Below are 26,303 nucleotides of genomic sequence, written 5' to 3'. Positions count from 1 at the left end.
GCCGAAATGGTCAGGGCAGTGTGTGCGTGTGTGTTACACCCAAGTCTTCAACTGCTGAGACGCAAAGTCTTGTTGCAGTGGGCAGCCTAGGAGGCTGGAGGGCGCCCCGAAAAATAGTTTAACGTCTGTGACTTTACTGCTAGGACCGGGGTCCCGGCGCAGAGGGCAGCCAACAGGCTCTCAGATGCCCCGAGTTTATAGGAAGAGCTTATTACACCTCAGATTTTAGCTGCTAGGATACAGAAATCCCTTCGCAGCGGGCAGCCTGGGGAGACTGAGAGGTGCCCCAACGGATCTGTCCCCTGGAAGCGACATGATCCAAAACGCCCAAGCTCTTCCTATACCTGTCCCTTTTGACCGGCTGAAGTTCTTTTGTTTGTGTTCGGTTTGGGTACAGCAGCACGGGTTCAAGTCAGAAGCTTGACACGCACTGGCTTATTTATGAGAAAGAAAGAAAAGAAATAAAGAAACTTGGTTCAGTATATATATATTTATAAGTGAATGAGGGCACCCCACTTATTCCCAAAGTTTATAGCTAAATCACCTTACCAAAGGCAGTTTACAATAGAAATGAAGCAGCTTGACTTAAGAAAACTATAATAAAGTAACTAAACTTACAACAGAGTGACAATTAAAGTGTACACATAAAGAAAACACATTGCCGGTACAATTCTCACTCCTGCGTTCCAGACTTGGTGTGGCCAGCGTCTTTCTCTCAATCCCTCGGGAAGAAGTAGGGTTAGGTTGGGCGTTCCACGGACCTCGGGAGACAATCAATACCTGCCAGCAGGTGTAGGTGATTGGAGCGCAAAGGGGGTGGGCTACTAAACCCCTCTTTATACCCCTTGGGTCACGTAGGCTTCTTCCTGGTCTCAAGTGGCCAATTAGGAAAAATGGCTTTGAATGCCAAGTTTCCCACGAAGGGTGCAAAGCATAATTCACACCTGGGAAAATGCAGACAATGGGCACCTCTGGTACGTGATGGGCGAAGATTCCTCTCCTGAGATAGTGCAGGCGTGTCAATTACTGATACTAGCCATCACGGCAACGGGAGGCCTCCCAGTCGTCAGCTAGCCCATTTACTGTCTGGTTTCTGTTTATGGTAGAGTCAGGGAAAGGCACCACACCTGTGTTCCCAGGGCATCAAAGGCTGACTGCCTTTCTCTTGCTCTCTGGGGGGGGGACGACAAGATGGGGTTTGTGTCTGGCTACAGATGCCCCCCAAGAATCAGGGAGGACTAATGTCAACTGACACCCTGGGATGCACTAGTATTCTTCTTTAGTGACCTCCAGTACCAGCAGGGTCGGCCCACAACATTTTGGCACCTGAGGCAGGGAGCTCAAATGATGCCCCCATTCCCGCTTGCTTGGGCCAAAACTTTGAAAGGTCTCCATCCTCCAGCACAGCATTCCACCATCTCTATGCATCTAGAGCAGAGAGAACACGTTTGCACTAGCAGCAGACACAATTTTCTACACTTTGGGTCCTAGTGGCACCCCCTCCACAGTCTGGCACCTAAGGTGGCCACCTCAGTTCAGCTGATGGTAAGGCCAGCCCTGAGTACCAGACACTTCACCACCCCACTGTAGGACCAGCTCCTGTCTCTATTCCCTCCATTTCTCTATGACAGCTGTTCCTTAGCAGCTTCTCGTTGTCAGATTTCTCTGTCTGGTTTTGGTGGATGTATTCTTCCCTTCCCAATTGGGTTGCATCTCTGGCCCCACATAACAGAAGTGTTCCTTACAGTGGGTGGAGTATCCTTGGTGCTGTGGATGGGGGAAGGGAGCGAGGTTTGATCCTGAATGGAGTAGGAAGAGAAGGAGAGAGACAGACTCATCCTCCAGCTGGGGCCAGTCTCAGAGGACTTGGTGAGTTTCAACAGGGCTCCCATTACTCGGTGGGGGACTGTCTCAGATGGGAGCTGGACCATTTCTTCATGGATCATGTTGTCTGGCTTCTGTCAGTGTCACTTTTCTATTGGGCTCCACTTCTCAACTGGGTTTCTTTACCTCAGATATAACAGCAGTTTGTAGAACCAGCAAAGCCCCTCCCTGGCCAGGCAGCCAGTGTCCTTGGCTGGGTCACTGATGGAGCCACCAAGTTCTCTAGCGAGGGGAACTGTGCTGAGTTCTAATGGAAGGGAAGAAGAGGGGGCTCCATCAGCATTCTACTGTCAACTCCCAATCTCCCCTGGACCAGGAATCTTCCTCCCCCAAGTCTCCCTGCCCCCAGCATCTTCTGCAGAGAGAGGAACTAGCTAGAGTTAGACCATCAGCTCCTTCTGCCCCAAAGGGATCCTGGAGCAAAGGGATGTGGGCAGAGCCTTCCATGAAGACTTGCACTCCCAGTTCTCTAGCGCCGTGTCCAGACTCAGGGTTTTTTTCGGGAAAAGTAGCCTTTTCCTGAAAAAACTTCCCCTGCGTCCAGACTCAAGCCGCGTTCTTTCGAAATTATTTCGAAAGAACGCGGCTTTTCTTTCGATGGCGGTAAACCTCGTTTCACGAGGAAGAACGCCTTCCTTCGAAAGTTCCTCTTTCGAAGGAAGGCGTTCTTCAATGTAAAGAGGCCGTCTTCGAAAGAGAGCATCCAGACTCTCTGGGTGCTCTCTTTCGAAAAAGCGGATTTCTCTTTCGAAAGATCCACCTGCAGTCTAGACGCGATCTTTTGAAAGAGGCTCTTTCCAAAGATGCTTTCGAAAGAGCCTCTTTCGAAAGAAGCCTGCAGTCTAGACATAGCCTAGGACAAGAAGGGACTCAAGGCTAGGCACAAATCTGGCTGGTCCCTTTAAAGTCTCAGGATTTGCACTGACCCTGGAGAAGATGAACTTGACTCAGGTGTATCTCATTCCCTGCTCTGACTCTGCCTTTCTAAGGGGAACACTCCCAACCCAGAGCCCCAGTAGCTGCAGGTCCTACAGCCTATAGGAGCCTACCTGTTCAAGGACTGGTGTCAGAGGTCATTTACTTCAAATTCAGGGAGGGGATGGTGAATCAGAACAGAGCTCTGCTGTTCTTTATGGCCTTGGCTCTCTCCTGGGACGCACTGGACCTGAGGGCAGAAGTTGATACATTCATTATGGGGGAAGAAGGCAGGTCAGGATCAGTAGACAGATGCATATGCTATGCAAACAAGCTCACCTCCATACCTGAGGCTGAAACATTGTGCTCAGGGTGGAATACCTGGTTCACTGATCATGGTGTTTGAGAAGAAGATTGTCACCATTTGTCTTTGTCTCTCTAGACAATGTTCAGTATCTAGATTGGTTCCATCCTTTCTGTACTTCTGACTCATCAGGATGGAGACAGATTCCATTGCCTGTCACTGGCTCGAAAGCTCTTGGTCCGAGGAAGTGAGCGACTGTGAGGACAATTCTTTCACCACACCATCTCTCAGTATTGATAGGAGAAAAGAGCTGATTCCCTTTGGGCCCACCTGATTTTCTAGGAAGGAATCTGTGATATCTCCTGGATTTCATGGCAGAAGTTGGGGATGTTGGCGAGGGGGTAGGGAGTTTGAGGTTCTCACTGCCAGCCAGACCCTGACTTGAAGTTCCATCTCCCTCCTCTGTCCCTGGAGGAGGAAAGGCCAAACATAGCACTGTCCTGACCAAGGAAGGCTCACTGGGGTGCAGCCTAGAAGGACAGACTGGAAAATGGATTTCCATTCTCCCCAGCACTAAGGTAAAACTGCCCCCTGCCTCTTCTAATCATGCTCACTTCTAAGATGTTTTGGAGACTGTCTGTGTCTGTGTCCTCTGCCAGTAGGTTCCCCAGCCTGGCATGCTTGAGGTCAGACAAGGCCTTGTGCAGAACCTGCAAAGGAAGGGATAGTCAGGGTCACAGTTGGGAAATTGGGGAAACTTCTCCTCCCTGTCAATAGCCCCTTGCTTGGTCAATCAGCGTCGATACTCTGAAGTGGGAGGCTGAGAAGTCTCAGCAGATGTCCCAAAGGATGGCCCAGGACACCACCAGCAGGGATCAGTCTCAGAGCAAGTCCAGCCCCCTCTTTGGGACAGCCTTTCACAAAGCTATAAATGGGGTGTCTCTCAGGTTGCCCCCACCTTGCACCTCTGTCCTGCCTGGCAGATGTCAAGGTGTCTTTGTAAGGTCACTATCTTCCCCACCAATAGGGTGAAGTCCTGCAACAAACCCTTGTGATGTCATGGCCCCACTCACCCCTCTCCTGCAAGTCTGATGTTCTGCCCGTAGCCAGCCCCTTTGGCACACTGACTGATCAGAATAAAGTGCTCTCAAATGAATTACAGACCAATAATTGATCCCCGCATTATCGAGCATGTATTTGAGAAGAATTTGAAGATTAAAGAGAATCAGGGACTGCACAAATACAATAATCCAGAGAAGCAGCACCAACAGTCAAATACAGGTTGGACCTCTCTACTCCACCGTCATTGGGACCTGACCAGTCCCGAGAATTTGCTGGTCTGCCACCAGAATTTGGTGGTCTGCCACCAACCCCCACGCTTGTCATCCACTGCTGACAGGCTGCCCCAGCAGGCAACCCTACCTCGCCCTCTCCCCACTCATCCTGATTGGGCTGCTTGTCCAGCTACTGCAGGCTCCCTGGGCAGCTCCAGTTCCTGCTGTGGGGCTCTGCTCCTGTGCAGCTGGGAGCAGCCGTGGGGCTGGAATTCCAGCACCGGCCCTGCGCAGCCGTAGAAAACCACAGGGCTTCAGCCTCAGCCCTGGTGCAGCCCTAGCCCTGCACAGCCAGGGAAAGCTGCAGGGCTCCAGCCCCAGCTCCAGCCCTGCACAGCTGGGAGAAGCTGTGGCACTCTGGCCCTGGCTCTGCTCTCCTAGAGGTTGCTGGAGGGCTCCAGCCCCAATCCTGTGCTGCTCCCAGTTTGGCTGATGACTGTGATGTCCCACCTGCCTGGCCCTTTTGCCCCTAGGCTCCTGGGCTCTCTGCTCTAAGAGTATCTGTGGTCTGGACAGTCCCAGATTTTGTAGGTAAAACCTGTACATGATTGCTTGTAATTTATTTGTTTAGTCTTAAAAGAGAACAAAAGGACCTGAGTCTTCTCTGTCAATAGCCACCTGCTCAGCCAATCAGCATCAAGACGCAGAGTTGGAAGGCAGAGGAGTGTCAGCAGAAATTCAAAAAGACGGCCCAGGTCACCACAGGAAGGGATCAGCCTCTGAACACTATTCCAGCCCCACCTCTTTGTGAGGACCTCCTACAATGACAGCAAACCTCACTGATACACACATAAGCAAGAGAAGAAGAGAAAGAGAAGGAAGGAGGAAAAGAGAAACTTAAACGGACAAACCCCCAATGCCTCGAGTGATTCTGCAGGACAAAGGCCTTGGTAGGAAATCAAATCACCTTAAGCTAGTGATTTCTATGCCTAGAATTCAGCTGGTACCAGGCAGCAGTGAAAGTAACTTACAATTTCTTACCAGGTATTGTCCTATTGCAACCCAGGTCCCTGCCAGATCTTTAAATAGCTTCCTTCTGGCTTTTGCTGCAGCTCAGCCAACTCTTGCTAGAGCTGTGCACCAGGGTGCACCTGTTTAGTTTTATCTCTGATACCAGGTGGATCAGACTGAACAGGTTCCAAACTTCTCTCAGTCTTTTACCTTCTAAACAGTGACTACAAAATCAGTAGTAGGGAAGGAGAAAACTCCGACAAGCTTCCTCCTCATGCTCATGCTCATTAAACCTAATTCTCTCTGGGCATGTCTACACTACCCTCCTAGTTCGAACTAGGAGGGTAATGTATGCATACCGCACTTGCTAATGAAGCCCGGGATTTGAATTTCCCGGGCTTCATTAGCATAAGCGGGGAGCCGCCATTTTTAAATCCCCGCTGCTTCGAACCCCGTGTAGCGCGGCTACACGGGGCTCGAACTAGGTAGTTCGGACTAGGGTGCCTATTCCGAACTACCGGTACACCTCGTTTCACGAGGAGTAACGGTAGTTCGGAATAGGCACCTAGTCCGAACTACCTAGTTCGAGCCCCGTGTAGCCGCGCTGCACGGGGTTCGAAGCAGCGGGGATTTAAAAATGGCGGCTCCCCGCTTATGCTAATGAAGCCCGGGAAATTCAAATCCCGGGCTTCATTAGCAAGTGCGGTATGCATACATTACCCCCTAGTTCGAACTAGCGGGGTAGTGTAGACATACCCTCTCTGTCCCCAAGGAGAGACCTTGAAAAGGAGCCTTGCTGCTACAAAGACACAGGAGTCTAAGGTTGCCCCTGCCTTGCACCTCTGTCTTGCCTGGCTGTTGTCAGGGTCTCTTTATGAGGTCACCAGATCCCCATCACTGTTCCCCAATAGGCTGAAGTCCTGGAAGAGGGGCCTCTATGATGTCACCACCATGCCCACACCTCTCTTGTAAGGCTGATGTCCTCACCTTGGCCAGCCTTTTTGGATGTTCGAGTGGCTTTCACTGGATCAGCCCACTTAATGACAGCTGAGTCTGGGGATCAAGCCAGCTGTACAGTAAAGCCCTAGAGGCTGCTCCCAGTACCACTCTCAGTTTTTCATTAATTAGTAGGCTTTAAGGTCAGGAGGGGCCATTAGAGCATTGAATCTGAACCCTGAATATCCCAGCCCTTCTGTCCCCCTATATATCATAGTAGCCAAGTTTTGATCCAAGCGCATACCAGAAAGGCATCTAATTTTAATTAAAAGACATAAATTGCAGAATTCCCCCAGGACTAGAAGATCAACGGTTTTACATGTTGATCAACAATTGAAGAGACTTAAAGCTGAGTTTCGTGGATTGGGAAATGACTGACTGACAGTTATTTTTGGCTTCTTTATGTTGGCTAAAGAAGACCTAAGAAGTTTATGCTTTAAAGAAAAGTAGAAGGTGATGTTCTGCTGGGTTTTATAAATACAGGTAAATTCTTGCCGGGGTTGGGCTTTCGTTCTCCCACTAGAAGATTGTGGGACAGATGCCCCTTGGTCAGCCTGGGCTGGGTAACTAGTTCTCCCCAGCTACCAGCTGGAGTTTCAGGCCACTGTGGAAAGGGAGCCCAAATACTTCCTGTCAGAGCCCTTCATTTTCCCCTGTGGCATCTGGCAATGTTTACTTTCTTAGGGTATGTCTACACTACCCCGCTAGTTCGAACTAGCGGGGGTAATGTAGTCATCCGCAGTTGCAAATGAAGCCCGGGATTTGAATTTCCCGGGCTTCATTTGCATGAAGCCGGCCGGCCGGCGCCATTTTAATTCATCACACCTTTTACTATATTTTCCCCGGGTGACACCGGGCATTTCTGATAGTAACGGGGTTCGAACTAGCCGGCCGGCACCATTTTTAAATGCCGGCTAGTTCGAACCCCGTTACTATCAGAAATGCCCGGTGTCACCCGGGGAAAATATAGTAAAAGGTGTGATGAATTAACTACGTCAATGACATTAACATAGCATATTTAATTGGAAATACTTTTCTCTTATATATTACTTTAAGAAATTAACATAGCTAGTACTTTTTCTGTTATCATAGGGAAAGGATCTCGTAGTTACAGTTTATGTGACACGTTGCACAAAAACCCCCTCTTATGCCAGAGTGGTTCTTCCACGTTTTTTCAGGAAGAACGGCTCTTGTGCAAAAGCCTCTTGTGCAAAAACGGAGCCTCGTTAATTATACAAATGAGCAGGGCTCGACAAATAATAAAGATTGCAACCCAGAAGAGCCAGGTTTCAGCGATCTGTGCATGCGCAGATCGCCAGACAGCGTGGCTGGCGAGTGGGGCTCGCTGCGGTTCGACAAGCCCTGCAAAGCCACGCTTTGCCCTACTTGCATATTTTTTGCACAAAACAGGGGCAGTGTAGACATAGCCATTTAATATCAGGGAGACTTTCCTGATTCTCCAGCTTCTAGGAGCTGCTGTAAGAAAAACAATACTAGTTCATCAGTGTACACTCTCTTCACATTTTCAAGGATCTCTTCATATGCTTAAGTACTATAACTTTTTTTAATGAAAGGTTCTACAGAACAGAACTGTGGCAACATGTAGACCTCCCTGACAAATTCTATCCTCTGAATAACTAGTATTGCAAACAGAATCAAGATTCCATTCATTGCTATCTCCCACATCACCCATGGTACAAACAGCTCTTGAAGGAACACACAATAAAAAAACAAACGTGTACAATTCCTGCCCTGCATCAGACCTTTCCTACTATGTTCCCACACTGCTTAGTCAGGCTTATCTTTACTCTTTTTGCCCATCATCTTGGTTTTCCTTCTGTCCACAAAATTAACTATTCCAATGGTGAATCTAGATGAAAGCATCCAGTCTAAATATTTTGAGTCTTTCACTTTATTGTATTGCATTGAAGTTCTTTTCTCTCAGCACTACACAACAGTTCAATTGACTCTGCATCTCACAATACACCTTTGATGGTATTGTGAATCTGAATCTTGATCTCCACCTTGGATCAAGCTCATTTCTTTTAATTTTTCTACTCTGGACAGGTGGGAGTTGTGGTTGCTTAGAAGCTTCCACTGTGCAGCTATCTGGACAATGGTATATTCTGCAAACTAAATGGAGAGATCTGAAATTACCTATATCAAAAAGAAGTAGTGGGTGAAAGAAGATCTTTAAGTTGAAGGGGACAGAGCCCTGAGAGGTCAGACACAGAGTGAACCCCTTTTCATGTGGGAAATGCATTGGAGATGTCAAATGTGATGTCCGGATCTGGCCCACGGCGACCCTTTTGCCCATGCCTGAACTAGCAAATTACTGTTGCCAGCCCTTAATTATGCTGTGCTTTTAGGAAACATTCACTTAAACAGCTAGAGGCACTTTTATTTTGTGTGTGAGGCCTTTGTCTCCAGTTCCATGTTCTTCTACAACTGAAACACTATATTTAATTAATCTACAGACCTATTTTATCCTTGATATGTCTAAGTTGGAACAAGAATTCCAATCAGTTCCAATTTTAATGGGAGTTTTTTTGTAACATGATGTCATGTCTCATACTCACCACCATAGCACTCCTTGAAGTCATTACAGAATATGCCTCTTACCTCCTTTTGCCCAATCTCTCAGGGTATGTCTAGACTGCATCCCTCTGTCGACAGAGGGATGCAGATTAAGCAGGTCGACATTGCAAATGAGGCAGGGATTTAAATATCCCGTGCCTAATTTGCATAAAAATGGCCATCGTGTTTTGCCGACTCAGCACTCAGCAGGAGGCATATGGGATCTGTTGAAAAAGGCTTTCTTTCTCGACAGATCCCCCTCTAGACTGCCGCTTTTTGCAGACAAAGAGCTGAGTCGGCAAAACATGGCGGCCATTTTTATGAACATTAGGCACGGGATATTTAAATCCCTACCTTATTTGCAATGTCAACCTGCCTAATCTGCATCCCTCTGCCGACAGAGGGATGCAGTCTAGACATACCCTCAGCCTTGTGATGCTCTGTCTCACACTTGGTCATCTGTGACCTAGCCCTCCAACCAAATCACGTACAAGTTCAACCCCTTTGCCCGGTATCAAAAAGTTCAACTGGAAGTCCCAACAAATATCCCTCTCAGGCACCAGTGAAGTCCTCTGCTCCTTTGTCCCATCTTATTCCTGCAACACTTCTCATGAGTTACCTCTTCCCCATTAGGATTCTTCCACTGCCTCCCTTCCCCCACAGGGGCTCTGATGGCTTCTTTCAAGGATCTCCCTGCTCTTCGTTGTTGTAAGCCCTATCTCAAGGCTCTCCTGCTAGAGCTCATCCTGCTCCTTGTGGGTCTCTTCTGTTCCTTGTTCCCCCATCCCTCCACAACATTAACCCCAGCTGTGCCTTCCTGGACACCTGTCCGTTGGGTCCCATGAGTTAGCACTACTCCTGTGGCTCAGCCCACCAGCCCTGACCTACTTGGTTTTCCCCTGCAAAGGAATCCTGTCTTATACTGTCTCCACTGACTTGCGTTCATCTTCAAGTAGTCATTCACAGCTGGGTCATTCACACCAATTAACTCCAATACTCCCTGCTAGGAATCACCAGTTGTCTCTAATTGGCAGATGATGGGCAAGGCTGAGGATTAGCCAGAGCCCAGATGGCTTTCCAGCTTTAGCTACCCTATGATGCATGAATAAGGTGAGCTCAGTTTAGGGACAAAATTGCTACCTTATTTGCATATATAGAACACTGAGGCACTGTTGAATTTCAGTTATTAGGATCCAAGTTGGATCAGTCAATCCTTGTACCACTGGATTCAAAATCAGTAGAGCCCTGTGCAGATACAAAATCTGTATCTGCATCTGTATCCACAAAAATAAACCACAAATATTCACATCTGTAGCTGAGGATACCCGCAGACATAAAGCAGTTATCTGCATATTTGCAGGGCTCTAAGAATCAGTGTTGTGTATTAAGATGAAGTATGATGTCCACAGCTAAACTGGCCAGGACGGAAACAAAAAACAGGACTATGTAGCACTTTAAAGACTAACAAGATGGTTTATTAGGTGATGAGCGTTCGTGGGACAGACCCACTACCTCAGATCAAATAGTGGAAGAAAATTGGCATGACCATTGGTATATATGGTCATGCCAATTTTCTTCCACTATTTGATCTGAGGAAGTGGGTTTGGCCCATGAAAGCTCATCACCTAATAAACCATCTTGTTAGTCTTTAAAGTGCTACATAGTCCTGTTTTTTGTTTCAGCTAGACTAGACTAACACGGCTACATTTCTATTACTATTCTATTGTCCAGGACTGTGAGGAATTCCAGGATTGACAGGGGTGTTCTCAGTATTTGATTTAGCAGATCCTTACCAGAGCTGGTAAATCAAATGCTGGAAAATCGGTCACTGGAGCATCGATCATCTCATAAATATAGATGTGCCCTAACAGACTGTTTCTTTAGAGGCAGTGAACTTAATGAATTTCTGTGATTATCCAGTGAGAAGAACTGGACACTGTAGAAAGACATCTCCTAAGGAACTTGGGAATTGGGGTTAACTGATTGCTATCTGAAAGGCAAGGTTTAGACTGGAAGAGTCCTGAAGCATCTTCCAGCAGGGCAGGACAGACAAGATGGTATGTCAGGATGATGACACATAGCATAGCAGCAGCAAAGTTCACTCTTGCTAATGCAGAAAAGTAACACAGTGACTCACAGTTCTGGGCAACCTGAGCAAGGCATCACAGCTACTGTATAAAGGACACTATTTGATATCAGATCAGGCTTTTCAAAAGCAGTTTTCATATAGAAATGTGAAATCTGAGTAGTGAAAAATCAATGTTTCATTGGCTCCAACTTTAGACAGGAAACAGAAATTCAAATAAATGATAAATTCATATACTTACTGTACTTAATTGATGAAGTGGGATTTTCCCATGAAAGCTCATGATCCTATATATTTTTGTAAGGCCATGTCTTCACTTGCCACTCCAGAGATTGATTTTCTGGTGTTTGATTTAGCAGGTCTATTTAAGACCCGCTAAATCAAATGCTGAGGTTGGCTCCAGTCAACGCTGGTACTTCTCTCAATTGTGAGGAGTAAAGGAAGTCAATGAGAGAGTTTGCTTCCATCAGCCTCCCTCTGTGAAGATGGTGCCAAGCTTAGCTTAAGGTAAGCCAACTCCAGCTACATAAGCATCAGGGAGTAGCTGAGTTAATCAGTACAGGATAAACTTTAAAAACAACAAATAGTCTGGTAGTACTTTATAGACTAACAAAACATGTAGATGGTATCATGAGCTTTCATGGGCACAGCCCATTTGTTCAGATGACCGGTCTTCTGAAGAAGTGGGCTGTGCCCATGAAAGCTCATGATAGCATCTACATGTTTTGTTAGTCTATAAAGTGCTGCCAGACTATTGGTTGTTTTTTAAGTTAATCCAACTACATATTTCATGTAGCTGGAGTTGCAGACCTTACCTCAACCTTCCAGATCTAGTGAAGACCTGGCTTAGCCTCTAAGGCAGAGGTGAGCAATAATTTTTGATGGGGAGGGCCACTCTAAGAATTTAAAAGTGGTTGAGGGGCACACTCTTCCATGACATTAATAGAGGAAGTGTGGGGTCCGGGCTGGAGGCTGGGTACAGAAGGGAGCTTAGGGTAAGAGAGGGAGTTTGGGTGAAGGAGACAGTTGTGACCTAAGGCAGGGAACTGGAGTACAGGAAAGGGTGGAGGGGTTTGGGTTGTGAGTTAGGGCAGGAGGAGACTGTGATCTGGACAGGGGGTTAGGGTGCCAGATTTGGGAGAGGGTATGGGTGCAGGAAAGAGACAGAGGATTTGGATATGTGGAGTAAGGGTGATAGAGTGTGGGGCAGAGGGTTGGGGAAGGGAGGGCCTGGGATGCCAGAGGCAGGCTCTGGCCAGGAGACTCACCAGCCAGCAGCCTGTTTCTGAATCAGCCTCCCTGCCTGCCTCATCCCCCCACAGGCTATAGCCATATGCTCTGTGAATAACTATGAGCCCCTTGTGCTTTGTGGCTGCCTGTTATTGAAACAGACAGCTCCCACTAGCCAGCTTCTGGCCAGAAGCCGGCCAATGGGATTGTGCTGGGGAGCGGGAGCATCTCCTAAAGCAGTGGTCCCCAACCTTTTGGGGCTGCTGGGCGCCGGGGGCAAGGCCATGCATGCGCCAGGCACCTGGGATACAGGAATGGCTCGGGCCAGCCCTGATCACTCGGTGGGCGCACATAAATGCCCCGGCGAGTGCCATGGCGCCCACAGGCACCACATTGGGGACCACTGTCCTAAAGCTTTCCCCCCTCTCCTCCAGGCTCAGTTTTTAAAGTGAAACTGACCTGAAGCTGCATTTCTGAGTGGTGTGCAGGTGGGGCGAGGCAAGTGGGAAGCCTGCCTGCAGCTCCCCACAGCATCTGCAGGCTGGATCCAGTGGCTTGGTGGGCTGGATTTGGCCTGAGGGGTGCGTTTTGCCCAGGCCTGCTTTAAGGTGCTCGTTGTACTTAACTTGTTAGCCACTAGATGTCTCTATTGCTTTGCAACATTTGGAGAAGCAAATTTCCTTCAGATATTTTTATGACCTAGAAGGGGAAAGAAACATTTTCAGAGTTTAAATAGCTACTGACACCTCATGGAAACCCTTGAATTTTAAGATTTAGAAATAGTTCTGTTTACACTCAAGATTATTTCCATATTTTCCCTTCCCCTATTCTTTACTACAGAGAATATTTTCAAGAAATCAAGATGTTTGATGAGTAGATCATCTGCTTCTGCTGCATATTCCTCTCCTAAAATTATAATTTGCTCTTGCTATCATAATAATTTTCAAAGCAACCAGTTGTTAAGCCATAAATAAACCATTATGGAGGGAACTGGCTAGCTCAATGATTAGCAATGGGCTATAAGGACTGTCACCCCTCTATTGTGGGCTCTGATCCAGCCCAAGTCAGTAGTTACTGCTGAATCTTGTCTGGTGGTCTGTGTAAAATGAGTTTGGTGGTGTCTGACCAATTTGCAGTGCACCAATGTCCACATCACAAAAACTGCCACTACAATTGTTTCCTTCATTAGCCTCAAGAGAAAGAGTGAGAACTGAATGGGCATTCTGTGAGAGCAAATTATTGTCTCCTTCCAAGAAGTTGTCACACCAAATTGGGGTTGAGAGAGGTTGTCAGGGAAGCCTGGGGAAGCTTGCACTGTTATGTTGCATGTAGTCTGCTTATAAATAAAGAACTTCCGTTACCAAGGTAGTCCATTTAGCAGCTCTTACATGCATTAAGTGTACACAAAAATGTATATCCTAAAAACACAGGCCAATATGAGGCAAGAAAAGCACAGGAATTGATGAATGTGTAACAAGTACAATTAAATGTCCTGGATATCATAAAGAAAGTAAGAAAGATTGCTTTGTTTTTTAAATTAATTTAAATTATTTCTAGTATGAGAATGTGTAGCAGATTTATCTGCTCAGAAGAACCAGTTAACCTTGCCATCATATATGAGTGGGTTTATATTCAGAAGGAATGACAGGAAGGGTGAATTAGAGGCTATTATACTGTAGTCACAATACAGAGGAAACAACATGTAAGACCTGATCCACAGCCCCTTGAAAATGAGGGGAGTGTTCTCATTGTCTTCAACTGGCTTTGGAGGAGCAGAGTTCCTAAATGTCACACATCATAATAATCATGCGATACATAGTCCTCTTGTGCCCACCTGCAGCCTCAGGCACATTCTCAGCATCCAGTTAAGCTGCCAGAAGATGTTTGCTTGTAGTTCTGACTTTTGACCACTAAGGCAGCTAGACATCAACTCTCTCTGCTGGATGAGGGCCTGGCCTCTTCAGCAGCCCTAGGCTCCCCAGCTGATCCTGGGCTCTGCTTGGCATTTCAAAGTGGCAGCACTGCACGGAGCCTGGGAGTAGCTGGGGGCCTCCCCAGCTGACTCCAGGTTCCATGGAAATGCCACAGGAATCCCAGGATCAGCTGGGTAGTTCCCAGGTGACCCCGGGCTCCACATGGCGCTGCCGCTTTGAAATGCTGCAGCGGCGTTTCAAAGGGACAGTGCTGCATGGAGCCCGGGTTCAGCTCCATGTAGCACTGCTGCTTTAAAGTACCCATTGCCCCCCCCCCTTGCTGCTTCTATCTGATAGACGAAGCGGGGAGGGGGAGAATCGACTAGCCAACTCGACTATCTGATAAGCATTTGCTTATCAGATAGTCAACTAGTCGACTAGTCCTTAACATCCTTTGTTTCAAGTATCCCATGTCACTGCAGGTGACAAGAATAGGACTGCTCAGCTCAAAGAAATGAGTGACCAAGCTGCAGAACGAGAGAGAAACAGAGAAGGATTTATATTGTGAAGACTTCATACTGAACTCTGTGGATAGTAATTTCTGTAAACGGACTGAGCTAAAGAGCCAAGAAGTTCTCTTCAAAGAGCAACATATAAGAGTTATGGGAGCACAGAAGGTGGGTAATTCAAACAAAGGGAAAGGCTAAAAGGGAGACTCAGTCTCCCAGAGCTGTGCATGCTTGAATAAACTGTACTAGAGAACTGTAAGGAGAGATGCTTAAAAGAAAGCGTGACCCATTTTGCTGCGTAAGACATTCTGATAGCTCACATGGAGAAGCATGTCATGCCACATGTAAAGGATGGCCTGTATTTGAAAACACAGTTGGAAACTGGATGTCTCAACATGCTGCTAGAAGCCACCGTATTCTGGAAAACTAACATAATCTGTAGGATCATCTATCTAAAACCATAATATAAGACCAGTTTCTCTCATGCTTTGATGCTTACCAAGAGTGGGGGAAGAGGGGAAAGGAGGGCTGGGGGAGTAGGAGGAAAAAGGGGACAGCAAGACAGACACTTTTATTCTTATATTAACATTTAAGTTGTTATTTCAGTTCCTTAGGATCATCTTGTTTGGAGCATACTAGAATTGGAATTGAGAACAGTATAACTCTTGCCTATTCAAATCACTGGCTCAAATAAGGTGCAGATAAGTAGTGATGAAACAGTGTTACCGTCTAATAGTTGTTTAGCTGTCTGCAACTCAGTACAGTTTTTAGTAAAAAGATGTCAATGTCACAAAATCCATCATCTCAATTAGCCTTTGCTAGTAGTGTCAGAACAGAGGCAAAAAAAAAAAAAAATCAAGGATCTCAGGGTATATCTACACTACCCCCCTAGTTCGAACTAGGGGGAGTAATGTAGTCATACGGAGTTGCAAATGAAGCCCGGGATTTGAATTTCCCGGGCTTCATTTGCATAAAGCCGGCCGGCGCCATTTTTAAATGCCGGCTAGGTCGGACCCTGTGCCGCGCGACTACACGCGGCACGGACTAGCTAGTTCAGATTAGGCTTCCTAATCCGAACTAGCTGTACACCTCATTCCACAAGGCATACAGCTAGTTCGGATAGGAAGCCTAATCCGAACTAGCTAGTCCGTGCCGCGTGTAGCCGCGCGGCACGGGGTCCAACCTAGCCGGCATTTAAAAATGGCACCTGCCGGCTTTATGCAAATGAAGCCCGGGAAATTCAAATCCCGGGCTTCATTTGCAACTCCGTATGACTACATTACCCCCCCTAGTTCGAACTAGGGGGGTAGTGTAGACATACCCACAGAGATCAAACAACTTAGTCTCTTACCTACATAGGTGAATTATTTGTGATAAAGTGGAGGCATATTATTAGGATGTAGAGTCTTGGAGAACTGCTGCCCGTGCAGTTGCTTGTCCTCTTGACAAAAGACTTCAGTCATTCCAGGTGTATGTTCCAGAGCACACTACATCAGCAAAAATCATATGTTTGAAGCAGCAGGTTCTGGGGTCCAACAGAAAGGCTATCAGAAGTATCAGTCAACTCCTGATGCTATTTTAACACAGGGATGTTTGTGTCATAGGAGTGGATAATTCAGGTACTTGTACAGGAGAGAGAATTTTTGGCAGGAAAATATTTACGAAGAAGTTGGAAACACTGAAACTCATCCTCTTGAGGTTTAAACAAGAAAGAGGCACCACATCTAAGAGATGCAAAGGTTAGTAAAGGTTAAACCTATTTGGTCCAGCATCCTTGGGACCTGACTGGTGTCAAACCAGAGAATTTGCTGAACCATGGGAGGTTAATATTATCTAGCAGAATTACCAACACTTCTACTGCTTACTGGGCTCTCAGAAGACATTTAGGGGTAAATTAGAGCTAAATAACAGTAGGGAATACTGAACCAAAACTGGTGGCTGTAAACAAATTTTATGGGACCACAGCAAAGTTGGCCACAGCCATGATAAGTGAATATCCAGATAATTAAAATAATTCTGATCCATGGATATTGCCCGACAAAAGAGTGCCAGACTAGGGAGGATCAACCTATACAAGCAATAAGCAGTAAGCTCTTAAAACTATCAATAATGTAGTATAAATAATCTGGTAAGGAGAAAAATTAGGACATTTGTGAAAATAAGCAAAAGTAAGTTAAAAGGATAATTACAGGACTACAGAGAATTAAATTCCAAACATTGCAATCAACAAAGAGCCTTAATATACATTTTTATTCGAAGCAGACCAAAGACAACTAAAAACTGTCTATGGGAGCATAACTAGTTTAACTGTCACAGCTATTTAAGAGCTGTTCAATGCTGAAAAGCAGGGTATGACACTCACACAACTAAAATAAGATAACTACTTTCACAAGCAGCTCTCAAGAGTGTTGTAGCAAAAGATATGATTTGCCAATGAGAGCCCTTGAAAATCTGACTGCAGAGTTTTGGAGCCTGGAATTTACATGGAACCTGTAAGAAATGGAATTAATGATTTACAGTTTGCTCCAGTACTATAAATGAAACTTGGATTAATCTTTGTCCCTTATTAAAATCAGCTTTCATTCTAGTTCACTTCAAGACTCTCCTATACAATTATTATTATGTAATGAACAACTATGAATTCAAACACAAAAATTATTTTTTTGAGAAATATCAAACAAGACTGTCTTTCCCCAGTACAAATAAACAAGAACAGAAGAGAAAGCAGTTATGACTTCATATTCATTGTAGCATGTCTGAGAATAAAGTGCACCTAATGCAAGATAATACCAAACACAGGATTCTTTTTTATTTAGTTACTAGGCAATTAGCCCGTCATAAGACGGGATTTTCAGGTCTCTCCTCCACGTTGGTCTTCTCTCCTGAGCCTCCGGTCTCTCACTCCATCTCCCTCTCTCTCTCTCAGTTCTCCTCCGCCTCCTGCCTCTCTCTCTGGGTACGTCTAGACTACAGGCTTCTGTCGACAGAAGTTTTGTCGACAGATACTGACAAAACTTCTGTCGACAAAGAGCGTCTAGACTCATTGAGTTCTGTCGACAAAGCAAGCTGCGTTGTCGACATGGTAGTGTAGACGCAAAGGACAGTTTACATGCAATAACACCTTCTGTCGACAAATAGTTTTGTCGACAAAAGTCCACTTTTGTCGACAAAACTGTAGTCTAGACACACCCTCTGTCTCTCTCTTTCTCTTCTCCTCCCCCTCCTGCCTATCACTTGGGGGACCGTGCTGCATGGGAAGCATGGAGCCCAAACGGTCGCTTGCGCCGCTTGCTCCCACGCAGCAGCCTGGCTGAGTGGCGCAGAAGTCAGCCTAACGCCATGGCGGGAGGCGAAGGAGGGTGGAGCCGCTGTCACGCCGCACATCACCGCCCTGCCCCCGTTCCCCTCCCGCCATTGTGCTCGGCTGACTTCTGCACCGCTCAGCCGGGCCGTCGCGGGGGAGCAAGCAGAGCAAGCGACCATTTGGGCCCTGCACTCCCATGCAGCACAGGCCACCCAGAGGGAACAGCCAGCATTTCAGCAACAGCGCCGCCCAGAGGGAACAGCCAGCATTTCAGCAACAGCGCCGCCCAGAGGGAACAGCCAGCATTTCAGCAACAGCGCCGCCCAGAGGGAACAGCCAGCATTTCGGCGTTACAGACTCTCAGACACTGGGCTACTATATATATATATGATTATTAACACAGAAAATGACTACTTTGCAGTCAGTCATGTGTGTGTGACCCCAGCCCATCCTTCAGTACTACGCAGAAGGAAGGACCCTCCATATTGTATCTCACATCAGGCTTGACATACTCATTGCCCTAATGACATGCTGGTCGCCAGAATCACTGTATAATGTATATACAGGCAGTCCCCGGGTTACGTACAAGATAGGGATGTAGGTTTGTTCTTAAGTTGAATCTGTATGTAAGTGGAACTGGCGTCCAGATTCAGCCGCTGCTGAAACTGACCGCCAGTTCTGACTTACATACAGATTCAACTTAAGAACCCCAAGCTTCCCCAAGTCAGCTGCTGCTGAAACTGATCAGCGCTGATTCCAGGAAGCCTGGGGCAGAGCAACTCTGCCTCGGGCTTCCTGTAGTCAGCGCTGGTCAGTTTCAGCAGCGGCTGACTTGGGGACGCCTGGGGCAGAGCAGCTGGGGTGCTGCTGGGTTGCTCCAGTAGCACCGCTCCTCGGCGCTACTGGACCAACCCAGCAGCACCCCAGCTGCTCTGCCCCAGGCGTCCTGATTCAGCCACTGCTGAAACTGACCAGCAGCGGCTGAATCAGGACGCCTGGGGCAGAGCAGCTGGGGTGCTGCAGGGTTGGTCCAGTAGTGCCCAGAGCGGGTGCTGCAGGACCAATCCGCAGCGCCCCAGCTGCTCTGCTCCAGGGTCCAAAACAAAAGCCTGGTCTGCTGGGGGGGGGGGCACACTGTCCGCAGCCCCCCCCCCAGCAGACCAGGGACACGGGGAGCAGAGCAGCAGCGGCAGCGGGGTGCCGCGCCTCTGAGGCTTTGCTCTGGCAAAGTCTCAGAGGCGCGGGACCCCCCCGCCCCCCCTTGCGGCTGCGGCTTCAGTCCTGGTGCCTGTGGTCTGCTGGGGACCGTCTCCAGCAGACCACAGGCACCCGGACTCAAGCGGCAGCAGCGGGCAGGTTCCCGTGCTTCTGAGGCTTTGCCAGAGCAAAGCCTCAGAAGCGCGGGATCCGCCGCTGCTGCCGCTTGAGACCGGGTGCCTGTGGTCTGCTGGGGACCGTCCCAAGCAGACCACAGGCTCCGGGACTCAAGCGGCAGCAGCGGGCGGGTTCCCGCGCTTCTGAGGCTTTGCCAGAAGCGCGGGATCCGGGACTCAAGCGGCAGCAGCGGGCGGGTTCCCGCGCTTCTGAGGCTTTGCCAGAAGCGCGGGATCCGCCGCTGCTGCCGCTTGAGACCGGGTGCCTGTGGTCTGCTGGGGACCGTCCCCAGCAGACCACAGGCTCCGGGACTCAAGCGGCAGCAGCGGGCGGGTTCCCGCGCTTCTGAGGCTTTGCTCTGGCCCGTTCGTAAGTGCGGATCCGACTTAAGTCGGGGACTGCCTGTACAGAATGCATACAAATAATTATAGATGTTTGCTGGAAATATGTTCTTAAAATGTGTTTGGAAGACAGATCACAAACCCCTGCCTGTGCCTAGATAAAGAAACATCCCAGCAAGAGGGACAAGACACTACAGAGAGACATCTCTGGAGAAGTTGGGAATTGATGGTGGCTTGCAAAGCAAGGTTTGGACGGACAGAGTCCTCAAGAATTTGCAGGCAAAGCAGACAAGATGATGCACCAGGGAGCTCACACATCATTTAGCAGCAGCAAAAGACTCGCTTGCTGCAGCTGAGAAGGGTAACACAGGAACTCAAAATTCTGAGCAAGACGTCAGAGTGTGCTTTGAATCTGAACAGACTGGACAAATTCCCAAGTGCATCTTAGCAATAGTGAGGTTTAGGATATTGCTGCTCTTCAGATAACAGTTGCTCGTAAGAATGTGCACGGACTTGCTGCTCACAAATATTTGGTTGTTGTCCCTGCTCTCAGTAGAGATAGTCACAATTCCTGGCCTTGGGCCCTGTAACATGGAAGGGCACATGCTGTAAGACTACTCAAATTTACAGTCAGACTGGGTATCCACCTGTTTTATGCTGGCTCCATTATCAAACATATTTCTATGGGTGAGGCACACATCAGGGATATTTGGCTGGCAGCTGTAAGAGGACCAGCAAGGAACCCTGTGCCACAATATGCCTGCTGCTGTGCAGAGTGCAAAGCGTGCCAGAGGAGAAACCAACAGTATGAAGAGGCTGAACAAAGAATGAGACCAGATCAGCTGGTTAGTATTGAATGAATGTATCAGTAAAACTTTCACTTTTCTCTCTTAAAACTAAGGCCAGGAAACTGTGCAAAAAACAATGCTCTCTGCAAAATTATGACAGGGGATTTAAATTCCCAGAAGCCAGGCTGAATGTGTAGTGCTGGCAGTAAAATGAATTATGTTTTAACTTGTAAACTGAGCAAATTGGATTTTGTTACTTTAACATTTATTATAATTTCAATGTATAAAATATTTAATGCCCATCCAGCACTCAAAGTGCCTGTTAGAGAAATGCAGATAATAAAGTGCATATACAAACTGAGCAGTTTAACCTTCTCTGAATATAACAAAGAATCAACCCTATTACACATTACAAATTTAGCCCACTCTCTCACACAATTTACAGCTTATCCTCTCCAAAAATATGACAATCAGTCCTCTTCAGCGTAAAAATATACTATCCTCCCTGAGCATACCAGTCCACCAGCCATCTCTGAAAACCTGAGAAAACAAACTCTGTAGCATAACCCTGAAGGTCAACACACTCTGACTACTACACAGACCTGAGCTATTTTGGAGTCAGACAAACTTGGAACCTCATGCTGTGAATTTTAGACATTTACTATAGAGATAATTCTGTGCTATGTTAAATCTAAACATATACACTTATTTAATATTTCCTCATTACAATTCTCCTCAGTAACAAGCAGACTGAAATCCCTATGATCACTCTCCTAGCTGTTTTGCAGACTTCCTTTATCTACATAAACATTTCCTGTTCTGCTTTCTCATCCTTCCCCAGAGCCCTATAATGGCTTCCGATTATAATTTTTTACCAATCTTTCACTTGAGTCCAAATTGTCTGTATGCTGGTGACAAGCCAGCCTGACTGTGACATTTCTTTGTTAGATAGCGTGTCTCTCCTTAACCTAAGGACACATTTCCTCCTATATCTTTGAACGTATCTTTTTTGTAAACTACTTATCCTGGCATTTAACATTCCTGTTAGGTTCTTGTCTTAATCAGTTTTCAGCAGCCTAGCATTTAGTACATCATATTGCTGTCAGGAATGCCCATAAATTTTGTATTAAAAATTACTGCATTTTACTATTCAAATGATTTCTCTTTTTACTACTCTGTTTCTTTCCAACTATTGTTCTAAGTATTTCAACTAAATCTGCTTCCCTGCAGGTTCTGCACAAGTAGTAATTTTATATTCTCTGCCTGTTAACAGCTTCCCATTTATTACAGCAGAGTCCGGATTATCCAACCTCCGCTAATCCGACATTCCGCTTTATCCGACATAGCCGACCCCTGAAAGCAAAACTAAAAACCCGCGCTGCCCCCGGCCGCCTGCCATGTGACCTGGCCCATTTCTCCTTCCCCAGCTGCTGATGTCCCTGCTGCTGCTGCTCCTGCTGGCGCCGCTCAGTCCCCATTCCTGCCTGGCCCCTTCCCTCCCTGCAGCCCCCAGAGCGACGGGGCAGCGAGCTGGGCCATTCTCTCTGCCCACGCCTGGGGGCTGCAGAGAGGGAAGGGGCCAGGCCACCCAAATCAATTACAGGTAATCCCTATTATCCAACATTTTCATTAATCCGACCACCTGTCGGTCCCATTTTGGTCGGATAATCGGGATTCTACTGTATTTAATTCATTTTTACAGTTTTGCATTGTATTATTCATATCCTATAGATATGCTTTATGCAGAACTATGTGCTTTATAAATAATCATAACTATTTATATAGCACTATGCATATGTTGAGAACACTTCATAAACACTTAGGAAGACAAAGCCGCTACATTCAAGATCTTGAAATCTAAGTCAGAAAATACAATTCAAATGACACAAGATCAAGAGCAAGAATGAGTCCTCATAGTGCCTGAGAGGAAGTCACTGTGGAAGATCATGTAAAAAGGTGAGGTTTAAGGAAGTTATTGGTTGATACACAGAATAAGGGAGACAGTGCCAAGTGTGGAGGATAGTGTGAAAAAAGATATAACGTTAACAGCAGAATGAGGCATTGGAAGCATAAGAAGAGAGCACTGAATGGAGCATGGGCTGGTGGGAGGGGAGGAGAAAATGTGATCAGTTCTCATTGCTACTTGTAGAAGTCCACTTAACAGGGCTAGTGGCTATCAACATCATTTCTCAGCCAATTATTTTCCTACCCAACACATGCATCTACGAATTGCGTATTACAGCAAGATATCTCCTGATAGCCCAAGCATGGAGTTGGTGTGACGCGTGGTATGAACATGGAAGTTCTTTTGCTTTTAATGTGCTTTCTCTATAATCTTATCACCTTAAGAATAAATGTGCTTGCTGTGTGGTAACATAGAACTGCAGGCAATTTTCCTGTGCAGAGATTCTGGAGAGAAAACATACTGATGAGGCTGGCCTTTTAAGCAGTCAAAACCCCAATCAGGAAAGAGAGAGAGAAATGTGTGTATCTTCCCAAAAGACATGATGGCTTAGAAGCTGGGTCTATGTCTAGACTGCAGGCTTCTTTCGGAAGAAGCTTTTCTGGAAGAGATCTTCCAGAAAAACTTTTTCAGAAAGAACGTCCACACAGAAAAGCACATCAAAAAAGCAATCTGCTTTTTCGAAAGATAGCATCCACACAGAGTGGATGCTATCTCACATTTCAGCTGTGATTACTATGGACGGAGTGGCCATCAGGGCACCTGTGCTTGCTCCTCTTTCCTCTTCTTTCAAAAGAACACCCTCTTCCCCATCCACACACGCCTTTCTGCAAAAGAGCTCTTTTGGGAAAAGGCTTCTTCCTCATAGAAAGAGGATTACCAATGTTGGAAAACTCCCTCTGTTCTTTCGATTTTCTTTCGGAAGAATGTGATTGCAGTGTGGACGTAATTAACAGGTTTTTTTTGAAAAACGGCCGTTTTTCTGGAAAAAAAAACCTGTAGTGTAGACATACCCTGGGAACCTAGAGCTGGTGTACTCAATGTATCACTCAGAGAACAAATAGGTGCAGTTGCCCTGAACTGTGACACCCATAATCCTGATCTAGTAGTAACAATTGATACCCACAAATACTGCCAGTTCCTCCTCACACTCAGTATTTGCCATTTTCCATACTAATTTTGACTTTATTCGCCATTCTAAAATCTTTTCTCCTTGTTATTTACCTTCCACTTAGGTACAAGATTTATGTAATAACTGCTAATACCATTGGCCCTCACCTCCTTCCAAGTTTTACAATCTCTTCTTCCATGCTATGACTCAAGAATTTCTTAAGCTTACAAGTAGATGGTATCATGAGCTTTCATCTTCAGATGCCCAAGAAAGCTCATGATACCATCTACATGTTTTGTTAGTCTTTAAAGTGCTACCAGACTATTTGTTGTTTTTTAAGTTTATCCTGTACAGACTAACTTGGCTACCCCTCTGAAGTTTAAGATTACAAGAAAATGTCCTGATTCTGCTATGAACATTCTGGCTCAGCAACAAATGTCACACGAGGTCTTAAAATAAACCTATACCACACTGATTGTAAATATAATTGTGAAATGTACATACAGATACTATGGGAGGAGCTGTGTATATATACAGAAAATACATTTTAAAGTCTTTCTCAAGGCAGAGTTGGCAAACAGGTTTTCTGTCACACAAGGGATATTTATTCACCTGTCTCTGTTGACATGTAAATGAAGTGTTGTCTCGTTCACAGTAGGTCTTTCATCACCCATTTAAGATGAACCTTGATGAAAAAAAATCAGTAAGGAATGAACAAGTATAGAAACAGAACAGGGGGTATGTCTACACTACAGCACTAATTCGAACTAACTTGGTTCGAATTAATTAATTCGAACTAAGCTAATTCGAATTGGCGCAGCTAGACTTAAAAACTAGTTCGAATTAGCGTTTTGCTAATTCGAACTAGCGCGTCCACACTGATTGGATGCTGGGGCACACTTAAGGGCAGCTGAAACCGGTTCCGGCAGGGCATCAGGTCAGTAGTTGCTTTGTGTGGCTGCTGTCTGAGGCTATCTGAGGCTTGTGCTTAAAGGGACCCCTCTGGACAGCCGGTTCTCAGCTTTTCCGCTTGCTTGCCTACCTCACTGAGGGACAGCAAAGTGTTTTTCTCTGCGCCTGTCTGTGTCGGTGCTTCCCTTTGGGGACGCCGCCGCAGTTGGCAACATGGAGCCAGAGCTCGCCCTGAGCTTTCTGGTACAGTTTTTGGACTTGCTGCTGCAAGCCTGCCAGCAATGGCTGGAAGCCTGCCAGCAATGGCTGGCACCACCTGGTGCACGTCAGCCCCCTACCTCTCCGCCTGGCCTCCCTGGGGGCCGTGGAGGAGCCGCAGCAGCGCCCGGATGCCGGCGTGCCCTGCCGCATCTGGCGTCTGGACACCAGCAGCGACTGGTGGGACCGCATCATCCTGGAGCACTGGGGAGACAGACAGTGGACCCAGAACTTCAGGATGAAGAGGGACACCTTCCTGGAGCTCTGCGAGTGGCTCGCCCCTGCTCTGTGGCAATGGGACACTCGCATGAGGCCCGCCATCCCCCTCCAGAAGCATGTGGCCATCGCCCTCTGGAAGCTCTCTACGCTGGACAGCTACCGATCCTTCGGGAACCAATTCGGCATGGGGAGATCCACCGTCGGAGCAGTGCTCATGCAGGTACGGCACTCACCGGCCACTGGGCTGGGGGGGAGGGAGGCAGCAAGGAGGGGATGGGCCGCCCCGGGAAAATGGGGGGAGGAAGGGGAGGAGGCGAAAGTACCCCGCACCGGAGGGGTCGGTCTGTCCCGACCATACTACACACCGCCCGAGGGGGTTGCTTCCGGGAGTGGGGCGCGGGGCAGTGCCAGGGCACGAACACTCCCAGCCACCCGGGCGCCCCAGTGATTCACGGTTTGCTGTGTCTCTCTGCAGGTGGTCAAGACCATCAACCGGGTGCTGCTCCGCAGGGTGGTCCGCCTCGCCGACCCGGACGCTGTCATCCGGGGGTTCGGTGCTCTCAGCTTCCCAACTGCGGGGGGGCCATCGACGGGACGCACATCCCCATCCGTGCCCCTGAGCACCAGGCCTCCCAGTATGTCAACTGAAAGGGGTACTTCTCCGTGCTCCTGCAGGCCGTGTGTGACCACTGGGGACAGTTCACGGACATTAATGTGGGCTGGTCCGGCAAGGCACACGACGCATGAGTGTACCACAACTCCTCCATGTGCTCCGTGGGGTTCCTCAGGGGTCCTGGGTCCTGGGCAGGCTCCCTGAAGCCTCCTGGCTCTCGGCGTCCTCCTGCTCCTCCTCCTCTGTGTCCGGGACGGGGCCCTCTTGCCCCGGGGTCGATCACCACGCGGGGGGCATGGACGGCGTGAGTCCCCAGGATGCGGTCCAGGGCCTCAAAGTGGGGGCAGGCCTCTGGGTCGGCCCCTGGCTGGCAGGCCTGGGAGAAGGCCTGCTGCAGTTCCTTGATCTTGCAGTGGACCTGCTCCCGGGTCCGCATGTGGCCTCTGGTGGCCAGGCTGTCAGCCATGTGGCTGTACACGGCCGCATTCCTGTGGCTACTGCGGAGATCGTGGATGTTGGCGGCTTTCCCCCAAACCTCGATGAGGTCCACGATCTCCGCACCTGACCAGGCGGGCGCCCGCCTTTTGCGGCCCCGGGCAGACTCCTGGGAGCCGCCAGCCTGGTCCTGGGAAGAGGCGGAGGGCTGGGTGGCAGTGGGTGGCTGGCTCATGTTGTGCCAGATGCAGGGTCTGCTGGCTGGGTGCTGGCAGGCTTGCAACTG

General features: G+C 47.7%; 2 long non-coding RNA genes across 2 annotated transcripts in view; one reads left to right on the top strand and one right to left on the bottom strand.

Moving 5' to 3' along the window:
- Positions 1-957: 957 nt before the first annotated feature.
- On the bottom strand, positions 958-3,983 carry LOC149525374 (uncharacterized). The gene is made up of 3 exons (XR_016348930.1): positions 3,718-3,983; positions 2,934-3,571; positions 958-2,131 (listed from the first exon to the last, which is right to left on the bottom strand). It is a non-coding gene; the product is annotated as an uncharacterized LOC149525374 (long non-coding RNA).
- A 12-nt stretch (positions 3,984-3,995) lies between these two features.
- LOC112546247 (uncharacterized) overlaps positions 3,996-26,303 on the top strand; it is a 29,564-nt gene continuing 7,256 nt past the window's right edge. The window contains exons 1-4 of the long non-coding RNA XR_012901879.2: positions 3,996-4,384; positions 5,009-5,327; positions 14,673-14,867; positions 16,304-16,438. This is a non-coding gene — a long non-coding RNA (uncharacterized LOC112546247). The remainder of the gene's footprint in view (positions 4,385-5,008; positions 5,328-14,672; positions 14,868-16,303; positions 16,439-26,303) is intronic.

This window comes from Pelodiscus sinensis, chromosome 2 (assembly GCF_052426305.1).
Source record: "Pelodiscus sinensis isolate ZL-2025 chromosome 2, ASM5242630v1, whole genome shotgun sequence".
Taxonomy (NCBI): domain Eukaryota; kingdom Metazoa; phylum Chordata; order Testudines; family Trionychidae; genus Pelodiscus; species Pelodiscus sinensis.
This window is presented reverse-complemented; position numbering and strand designations above follow the sequence as displayed.